This window comes from Lontra canadensis, unplaced genomic scaffold, assembly GCF_010015895.1.
Source record: "Lontra canadensis isolate GAN:19392208 unplaced genomic scaffold, GSC_riverotter_1.0 scaffold1, whole genome shotgun sequence".
NCBI classification, from domain to species: Eukaryota; Metazoa; Chordata; class Mammalia; order Carnivora; family Mustelidae; genus Lontra; species Lontra canadensis.
In genome coordinates this window covers 126,533,123-126,543,681 of record NW_022630995.1, presented here as the reverse complement: position 1 = coordinate 126,543,681, position 10,559 = coordinate 126,533,123, and the positions used below count along the sequence as shown (strand labels likewise).

At 40.2% G+C, this 10,559-nt stretch overlaps 1 pseudogene; it reads left to right on the top strand.

Annotated features, from left to right (window-relative positions):
* The first annotated feature begins 5,121 nt into the window (after window positions 1-5,121).
* On the top strand, window positions 5,122-7,094 carry LOC116869059 (annotated as a pseudogene).
* Window positions 7,095-10,559: the final 3,465 nt, after the last annotated feature.

Genomic DNA, 10,559 nt, shown 5'->3' with positions numbered 1-10,559 from the left:
CTATTAAGTTTTTCTGTTACTGAGTTTTTAAACTGGTAGGATTTTAAAGGAATTTTCTCTCTTTGCAGAAAACAAAGACAAGAAATTAAAATGAACCAGACAGGTCATGACAAATTCACTAGCAAGTGACTTCATCTGACCATAGCCAAGTAAAAGTTGTCTTTAAAGATGTGAGAATGTAGCTACCTCTAAGATAAAGAGCATCATAAGTTAAAAAAAGGTTTCTTTTGTTGTTTTTGTTTGCTTGACTGATTTCTTAAATTGCTTCTTCGTGCTACCTAATTTATTCATTCAACCAGCCAATATTTGCTAATTTATTAATATTTATTACCACCTGCTAAAAGCTAAGGATAAAACTGCAAACAAGGCGGACACAATGACTGCCACCATGGAGTTTATGGTCAAGTAGAAGATACAAAACAGTAAATAAGATTTTATGATGTAGCATGGTAACCACATGAAAGTGAAGTATAAGGTGTTATGGAGACACTTAGGAAGATAACCAACCCAGACTAGAAGAGTCATAAAAACATCTCGGGAGAAAAAGGAACTCTCGTGCACTCTTGGTGGGAATGTAAACTGGTGCAGCCACTGTGGAAAACTGTCTGATATTTCCTCAAAAATTAAAGACAGAAATAGCATATGATTCACTTAATCTACTACTGGGTATTTACCCAAAGAAAACGGATGTACTTATTCAAAAAGATACATGCACTCCTATGTTTATTACAACATTATTTACCACAGCCAAGACATGGAAGCTAAACCCAAGTATCCATTGACTGATGAATGGATAAAGATGTGACGTATATACATACACATATTTATACACATACACAATAGACTATTACTCATCCATAAAAAGGCACATAAAATATATCATAGGATATTACTCAGCCATTTGCAAAAACATGGATAAGCCTAGAGGGTATTATGTTAACTGGAACTAGTCAGACTGAGGAAGACAAATACCATATGACTTCACTCAGAGGGGGAAGCTAAAAAAACAACAACAAAAAAAAAAAAACAAGCAAAAAAAAACCCCCCACAAATGAACAAACAAGCAAACCAAAAGCAGCCACAGACCTGTAAACACAGAGAACAAACTAGTGGTTGCCAGAGGGGAGGTGGCTCGGGGGATGAGCAAAATGGGTGAAGGGGAGTGGGAGACACAGGCTTCCACTTACGGATTGGAAGAAGTCATGGGGATAAAGGTACAGCATAGGGAATGTAGTCAATGGTATTAGAAGTGATGTATGGTGACAGATGGTAGCTACCCTTGCAGTGAGCATGGCATAAGGTATAGACTTATCAAATCATTACGTTGCACACTTGAAACTAATGTAATATTGTCAACTATACTTCAATAAAAAGAAAAAAGAAATTTTCAGGGAAACAATCTATCAGGGAAAACCTGATAGATGGACAGGAATTAAGCTGATAGGCATGGTTTGTGTCTTGAACTTTTCAGGCTCCTATTACAGAATACCAAAGACTGGGTGGCTTTAACAACAAACATTTCTAACAGCTCTGGAAGCTGGAAGTCCAAGATCAGGGTGCCAGCATGGTCTGGTTCTTTGTGAGAGCCCTCTTCTTGGATATGCCCTCACACAACCTTCCTTCGAGGGGTATACACAGAGAGAAAGAACTCATGTCTCTTCCTCTTTTTATAAGGGCATCAGTATCTTCATGATGACTCCATTCTCATGACCTAATCTAACCCTAATTACCTCCTAAAAGCCACCCTCCCCCAACAAATGTTATTATTTGGATTTCAACATACTAATTTGGGGAGGATACAAACACTCAATCCTTAGCAGTTTGGAAAACCATATCCCGGGCAAGGACAATGCAGTCTGTGCAAAGTTCCAGAGGCTGGAGGGATCAAGTCTCATTCCAAGACTTAACCACAATTTTCTAAAGCTGAATTTTAAAGTGTGAAGGAGAAGGAAGTAGAAAAGAAGCTTGGGCAGTAAGAAAGGGGTAAAATATATCCTAAGATCAAAGGTCTACATTTTCAGAGTAGACAAATGCCCTAATTAGATTTTGGTGATTAAAGAATTATTCTGTCAGGTATGTGAAGAAGGAAATGGATGGAAGAAACTGAAAGCAGTGAATCAGTAGACACAAGGATTAAGTTAGAGAATTGGTGAAATGGAGGACTCTGATATACATAGATTACTTTTGTTCTAACGAACTCAAAGAATACATTTTCCACAAGGGACGTCTGAGGATGTTAGGCTATTGAATGTTCAGTGAATCTCCCATGTATTTATCGAAAATGTCCCTGGTTGGTGGCAATGGAAATCACCTATCTGTCCACAGACCCTTCCAGGCCTTAGGACATTCCAAACTTCCAAGCTAGGACATTCCAAGAACATTACCACTTCATTGTCCCCAACCACAACAACCTTACATCCCAGCAGAATTAATTTTTATGGTTGAGAAAACCACCATTAGCAAACCCTGTGACCTGATTTTAGCATCTGTACTCCAAGTATAATTCCTGAAAAAGCCACCATCACATCCTGTTAATTGCTCACTAATTATATAATCACACCACAGCTTTGAAGTACAGACTGATCTGTGGGCCTATGCAACAATTCATCTCTTGATTTATAATGCATGGGAGGGTCTGAGCAGAGCAGGTTTGATGAGAGCCCACCACAAACATGGAGACTAGTCAAGAGGCTGGGGGAAAGCAGAATGACCTCAACTCCCATGGTGATAATAGGAATGAAATTGAAGGAAGCTCACAGATTCAAGATACCTTTTCAAGATAGAACCTGGCTAATGATGGATATAGGGGAAGACAGATTTCTAGGAACTATTTCTTTATTGAGATATAGTTAACATTATACTCATTTCAGGTGAACAACATAATTATACACACACACACACACACACACACACACACACACACACGGTGATATGATCACCATGGCAAGTCTAGGTAAGATCCATTACAACATCTAGTTATAAATTTCCTTTTTCTTCTGATGAGATTTTAAAAAAATCTTTCTAAAGAACTTTTAAGAAGTATATTTTTAAACTAAGACTTGGCCATCTATATAGTTGGAATCTCACAGTTTCTTCTGTGTTTTTTAGAGACTTACATGCATTCCAAAGTCTATCAACATCATCAAAATGTAGCGAAATGTTTTCCCAGCAAAGATCGTTAGGCCAATATGGCAGATGAGGAACAAAATATTGAAGCAAAACATGTTTGTTTTCTTTTCCCTCTCTGTCTTTCAGCTCCTCCTTTGCCTTCCAGGGGCTCGCACCCTCTAGCCACTTAGGGACTTAGGGGACACTGATCCTGGTGTCTCTAAACTGCTCTCCAGCTTTCTTGTCTTGGAAAATCCCAGACTGTTCTGCCTGTTCACACCGATTCAAAATTACGTCTGCCCTCAGCCAGCTGCCATGTGGGAAGAAAAGCTAATACCAGACCCACAGCTAATAAGGATTTATATATACACCATACTTTAAGTCCATCACTGGCTGATGACAGAATCCATTTTATCTGAACCTTTGTTTGCTCATCTGTAAAATTAAGTGACTGGAGTAGATTCAGATGTTACAAATTCAAATACTTCCAGAGGTTGTGTGTAACATGGATGAGTAAAGCAAACTGAGGTGTTCTGTAGTGGGGAGGGATGGTTTCTTTGGGGACTCTTCTGAAAACAAAGATTCACAGCAGCTGTACTCTCAGCTTCACAGGTGAAAACAACAACAACAACACCTTATTGAGATCATAAAAATCTATAGAAACAGAAAGAAGAAAAGGGAAATCTTCACATAGATGAGGGCAACAGTAAGCAGTAAAGGAGAATAAGACAAAGTTATATCAAATCAGGTACTTACAACCTCCAACCTCACTAGCTGGGGAAGCTCCTTGGAGACAGCCAGGCTGGGTCCTGATTGAGAGGACTAGGGGGTGCATCCTCCCCTTAGATGAGACTTCAACTGATCCCCAGGACTGTATTTATAGGGCAAATGATGGGGTCTGAAGTTAAACATTTGTTCACCTATGTGGGATTTGGAGTAAGCTGATTTCTACATTATAATGTCTTTATATATTCAAGGAGCCTGGGCTAGGTGTGTTTGTCTCCCCTCCCAGATCCCATTTGGGGGCGGGGGGAGGGGGGCAGTCCAGCTTGGAGCCAGAGAGATGTAAGGCAAGATTAACAGCTCTTAGTCTCTGGACCAGAAGGGCCAATTCTGACCTGGAGGCTGGCTGATGTCCATTAATCAGGCTCCCAATGTCACTTATGCCGCATAAGTCTCACAAACAACATTCTTTCTCCTGCCTGGGTACGGGAAGGTCAGGGCGATCAGTCATACAGGACAAATCACAGAAACCTCCAACCATGTGATACAGAAACTTGGTGAGCTCCTTCCCCATATAAAAGGAGCAGGCTGGGGACACCTGGGTGGCTCAGTTGGTAAGGCATCTGATTCTTGATTTCGGCTCAGTGAAATTGGGTCTGGGGTTGGGTTCCATGCTGGGTGTGCAGCCTGCTTAACATTCTCTCTCTCTCTCTGTCCTCTGCTCTTCCCCACCCTACCAACCAATGCTTGCACATACATGTACTCTCTCTCTTTAAAAAAATTAGAATAAAATAAATAAATAAAAATTAGCAGCCTGTATTTTGCTTCAATTAACTATTCTCCCATAGGCTCAATGTTGTCAATACTTCCAAATTTTTTTCAAGATAATTTGGAAATGCAGATTTTTAATGTGATTACCCAATTTCAAAAACTGGGAAATGTGACTAATTAGATATATATATTTTTTAAATTTCTGAGCCATCACTGTGTAGGCCAAACAAAATGCATTTGTTGGTCAAATTTGGCCTGTAAACTATCAGTTGGAACCCCCTGGATTAGATAGTCTCTAAGACTGTTTTCTAGCTCCTCAACTGTGGGAAAATCTAAAATGACCTTACTTTCAGGACCTTATCTCTCAAATTGTGGAATTCTAAACTCTAGGACTGACCAGACATAAACATAAGCTTGCACCAGTAGGTTGCTCAGAATGTCCTTCAGATTTCAGCAAAAAATACTTCATCGGTACATACAATTAATCATATTTTTGTTGACCTTCTAACACTGTAAGGTATGAGACTGTCCAATGTGGTAGAAGATGAAATTGGTAATTTCTCAGAATAAATAAATCATTGCTTTTATCTTGATCCAAATTTAAATGATGTTTATTGGTATTAAAATTAATGTCATCAGGGCAATACTATATTGAAACAATGTGTACCTACAGTTAATATAATATTCAACAGTGAAAAGCTAAGATCAGGAGCAAGACAAGGATGCCCTCTCCTGCTACTTTTATTCAACATAGTACTGGAAGTCCCAGACAGAGCAATCAGGAAAGAGGAATAAATAAAAAGCCTCCCAAATTAGAGAGAAAAAGTAAAATGGTCACTATTTGCAGATGACATGATACTATTATATATGGAAAGCCTTAAACTCTCCACCAAAAAACCGTTAGAAGCAATAAATGTAAAGTAACAGGATAGATCCCGCCCGTCCCGCCATTCTCGCTAGTTCGATCTCTAGTAGCGGGAGCGGAGAGCGGACCCCAGAGAGCCCTGAGCAGCCGCACCGCCGCGGCTGGCCTAGTTACCATCACACCCCGGGAGGAGCCGCAGCTGCCGCAGCCGGCCCCAGTCACCATCACCGCAACCAGGAGCAGCGAGGCCGAGACCCAGCAGCCGCCCGCCGCGCCCCCCCCACTCCGCCGCCCCCGCCCTCAGCGCTGCCGACACCAAACCCCGCACCACCCGCAGCGGCTCCGGGAGCCGCGGCCCGGGCGGCCTCACGTCGGCGGCGCCTGCCGGCGGGGACAAGAAGGTCATCACCACGAAGGTTTTGGGAACAGTAAAATGGTTCAATGTAAGAAACGGATATGGTTTCATCAACAGGAATGACACCAAGGAAGATGTATTTGTACACCAGACTGCCATAAAGAAGAATAACCCCAGGAAGTACCTTCGCAGTGTAGGAGATGGAGCGACTGTGGAGTTGGATGTTGTTGAAGAAGAGGGTGCGGAGGCAGCAAATGTGACAGGCCCTGGTGGAGCTCCAGTGCCAGGCGGTAAATATGCAGCAGACCGTAACCACTATAGGCGCCGTCCACGTCGCAGGGGTCCTCCACGCAATTACCAGCAAAATTACCAGAACAGTGAGAGTGGGGAAAAGAACGAGGGATCGGCAAGTGCCCCCGAAGGCCAGGCCCAACAGCGCCCTGCCGCAGGCGACGGTTCCCACCTTACTACAGGCGGAGACCCTGTGGGCGTGGACCACAGTATTCCAACCCTCCTGTGCAGGGGGAAGTGATGGAAGGTGCTGACAACCGCGGTGCAGGAGAACAAGGTAGACCAGTGAGACAGAATACGTATCGGGGTTATAGGCCACGATTCCGCAGGGGTCCTCCTCGCCAAAGACAGCCTAGAGAGGATGGCAACGAGGAAGATAAGGAAAATCAAGGAGATGAGACCCAGGGTCAGCAGCCACCTCAACGTCGGTACCGCCGCAACTTCAATTACCGACGCAGACGCCCAGAAAACCCTAAACCACAAGATGGCAGAGACAAAAGCAGCCGATCCACCAGCTGAGAATTGGTCCGCTCCCGAGGCTGAGCAGGGCGGGGCTGAGTAAATGCCGGCTTACCATCTCCACCATCATCCGGTTTAGTCACCCAACACGAAGAAATGAAGATGAAATTCCAGCAATAAGAAATGAACAAAAGATTGGAGCTGAAGACCTTAAGTGCTTGCTTTTTGCCCATTGACCAGATAAATAGAACTATCTGCATTATCTATGCAGCATGGGGTTTTTATTATTTTTACCTAAAGACGTCTCTTTTTTGGTAATGACAAACGTGTTTTTTAAGAAAAAAAAAAAAAGCCTGGTTTTTCTCAATACACCTTTAAAGGTTTTTAAATTGTTTCATATCTGGTCAAGTTGAGATTTTTAAGAACCTCATTTTTAATTTGTAATAAAAGTTTACAACTTGATTTTTTCAAAAAAGTCAACAAACGGCAAGCACCCGTTAATAAAGGTCTTAAATAATTGTCTTTGTGTAAGAAAAAAAAATAAATAAAAAATAAAAATAAAGTAACAGGATACAAAATTGGTATTGAGACAACTATTGCTTTTCTATACACAAATAATAAACTATCAGAAAGAGAAATTAAGAAAACAATCCCATTTATAATTGCTTTAAGAAGAATAAAATACCTAGGAATACATCTAACCAAGGAAATGAAAGATAAGGATACTGAAAACTCTTAAGACATAAATGAAAGAAACTGAAGAAGACAAAAGTAAATGTAAAGATATTCCATGCTCATGCAATGGAAAAATTAATATTGCCAAAATGTTCATACTACTGAAAGCACTCTATAAATTTGGTTAAATCCCTATCAAAATCCCAATGACATTTTTCACAGAACTAGGACAAATAGCTCTAAAATTTGTATGGAACCACAAAAGATCCCAAATAGCAAAAACAATCTTGAGAAACAATGAAGGCGGAGGTATCACAATTCCTAATTTCAAACTATATTAGAAAGCTATAGTAATCAAAACATTATGGTACTGGCACAAAAACAGACACATAGATCAACGGGACAGAATTGAGAGCCCAGGAATAAACTCACAAATATACAGTCAATTAATTTACACAAAGGAGCCAAGAATATATAATATGGAAAAGGTAATATCTTCAATAAATGGTGTTAGGAAAACCAGACAGCCACATGCAAAAGAATGAAACTGGACTACTATCTTATACCACATATAAAAATTAACTCAAAATGTATTATACACTTGAATGTAAGACCTGAAACTATAAAACCCCTAGAAAAAAACAAAGGCATTAAGTTCCTTGACATCAGTCTTAGCAATGATTTTCACCAAGGGCAAGGGAAATAAAAGCCAAAATAAGCTACTGGGACTATATCAAACTGAAAACTTCTGCACAGCAAAGGAAGCTATGATCAAAGTGAAAAGGCAACCTACTGAATGGGAGAAGATATTTGCAAATCATATATCCTATAAGGGGTTAATATCCAGAATATGTAAAGAACTCTTACAACTCAATAATAACAAAAATTTTCAATTAAAAAAATGGGCAGAGGATCTGAGTAGACATTTTTTTTTCCCAAGAAGACACACTGATGGCCAACAGGCATATGATCAGCATCACTAATTATCAGGTAAATGCAAAGCAAAACCACAATGGATATCCCCTCACACCTATTAGAATGACTATTATCAAAAAACAAAACAAAACAAGAAGCAGCAAGTGTTGGAAAGGATATTAAGAAAAAGGAACCATTGCACACTGTTGGTGGGAATGTAAATTGGTACAGCCACTACAGAAAAGAGTATGCAGGGTCTTCAAAAAATTAAGAATAAAAATACCATATGATCCAACTATACCACTTCTGGGTATTTATCCAAGGAAAGTAAAAACACTAACTTGAAAAGATATGTGCACCCCATATCACTACAGCAGTATTTGCAATATCCAAGGTATGAAAATAACCTAAGTGTCCATCAAAGCGTGGATGGATAAAGAAGATGATACATACATGCTATGGAATCTTACTCAGCCATAAAAAAGAAGGAAATCTTGTCATTTTAAGCAATATGGATAGATCTTGAAGATATTATGCTCAGTGAAGTAAGTCAAACAGAGAAAGACAAATACCATGTAATTTACTCATATAAGGAACCTACGAAACAAAACACACAAACAAAATTCATAGATATGGAGAATAGATTATAGATTATCAGAGGGAAGGGGGTTGGAAGGTAGGTGAAATGGGTAAATGGGGTTAATTGTATGGTAACTAGACTTACTGCAGTGATTGCTTTGTCGTGTACACAAAAATCAAATTATTATATTGTACACCTGAAACAAATGTTATATGTCAATTACCTCAATTTTTAAAAAAGACATGTAAACAGATTTTTTTTCAGTTATGAAACTTGAGAACCGTTTTTTTGTTTTTGTTTAATACTAATAATATTATTTCTCACCATTCTGAATTAACTGCAGTTCTTCCCATCTGGGCCAGTGTGGCTAGTCTCCGTGGTCAGCTGGTGGTGTGGCTGAAACTGGGTGTTCCAAGATGGCCTCACTCTCATGGGCAGGCTGTTTGGTCTAAGGAGCCTTAGCTAGAGCACTTGCCACTGGTCTATATAATCTCTCATCCTCCAGGAGGCTTACCTAGGCTTCTTCACATAGTAGCCTTAGGGTTCCAGAAAAAGAAAGAGAGGGGAAGCCAATTGGATCACCCATGTTACACATTCAGCACTCCTAAGGATTTGAATTTGTAACATCTAATCTACTCCAACTTCTTTCTAAGTCTCTTATCACGCCTTGATAATGTCCTTTTGGCCCGGTCCTCAGACTTTTTCCCTCTCTCCCCTAAAAATCCACCCCCACAACCCCCGCCAGCTCCTCAGGCTTGCCAATAGCAAGAATGGCCTCCCCGTATGATCTTATGGAATGTGCAATTTTGTGAGACCATCACTCTTAAAGAACACATCTTTATTTTTTCTTTTCTTCAGAAGCTGCTTGCATTGCCCTGGGTTGTGAGGTCCTTGGTAAGAATATCTCTTTTCCAGATTTCAGGTGTGGACAGATCTCTATTTTGTTTGGATGGCCCCTCAACTTACCTTAGGTCTTGATGCTCTTAAAACCAATCTTGTTTGAGACCCAAATAGCTATGGCACTGGACCCCTTTTGAAATATTTAGGGCCCACCTAGTTCTACCCCTTCTGAGCTCTCTCTTTTGACCTTCTTATAGCAGGTAGGTCCTTTCTTTTATCAGAAGGAAAATTTTCTATCTTTCTTTTTTTTTTTTTAATTTTACTTATTTATTTGACACAGACAGAGATCATAAGTAGGCAGAGTGGCAGGCAGAGAGACAGGGGAAGCAGTCTCTCCACCGAGCAGAGAGCCCGACGCGGGGCTCAATCTCAGGACCCTGAGATCATGACCTGAGCTGAAGGCAGAGGCTTAACCCAGGCGCCCAGAAGGAAAAATTTCTTAAGTCATATTTTCTCTCTTCTTCTGCTCCACAAATTAAACACTCCTCCAAGCATTGGCTCAATATCCTTAAATGCAAGTCCTGAACAAGGTCTAATTTGCCTTGGGTCAGTATGAGGTCTAAAGGTCAAGCTCAGAGCTTCAATTTGATGACTACTTAAGAGGTCAGAAAGGAAAGCTTCATGAAGCCTCTCTCTTCAATAGAGGTTATCCAATAATGAGAAGAATAAAGTGGTAATTTTCCAAATAAGCTAATCATTGCTACTACCTTGGCATACATTCAAATGGAGTTTAACCACATTAAAAATTAATGTCATCTGGACGCAACCATGTGCAAATAGATTTTGTCTACTTATGAAATTTGGGAATGATAAGATACTGCAAGGTGTTTTTTACTGCCTCTAAAATGACTTTAATAACGTTGAGTTGACATCTTATCCAACCTTTGTTCAGATTGTTTGAATATAATGCCCTGAGT